The following is a 551-nucleotide window of genomic DNA, read 5'->3' as shown; positions in this document are numbered from 1 at the left end:
CGTACGCATGCAGTATTTGGCTTCAGCAACAAACCCTATAAACCCCATAAACCCTAAAAACCCTAAACCCCAAAAACCCTAAACCCTAAACCCTAAACCCTAAACCCTAAACCCTAAACCCTCGTACGCATGCAGTATTTGGCTTCAGCAATGAGGGTTTCGAGTTGCCCCGCATCTTTGGGTTTTCTTATACCCCTTAAAACAGAAGAAGAAGATAAAACTGTATTTGTTTGTTTATACACCTGAGGTTTAGCTTTATATAAATAAATACACAAATAAATATAAATAAATAAATATAAATAAATAAATAAATTAATTAATTAATTATTTTATAAGAAAGAAAAAAGAAAGAAACAGAAAAAGAAAAAAAAAGAAACAGAAGAAGAAGACAGAACTGTATTTGTTTGTTTATACACCTGAGGTTTAGCTTTATATAAATACACAAACAAACAAACAAATAAATAAATATAAATAAATAAATAAACTAATTAATTTATAAAAAAGAAACAAAAAAACAAAAAAAAAGAAAAAAGAAGAAGAAAGAGCTGTAT

The sequence above is a fragment of the Eimeria mitis genome, genomic scaffold, assembly GCF_000499745.2.
Source record: "Eimeria mitis Houghton genomic scaffold, Emh_scaff264, whole genome shotgun sequence".
NCBI classification, from domain to species: Eukaryota; Apicomplexa; class Conoidasida; order Eucoccidiorida; family Eimeriidae; genus Eimeria; species Eimeria mitis.
Note: the sequence above shows the minus strand (reverse complement) of the source record.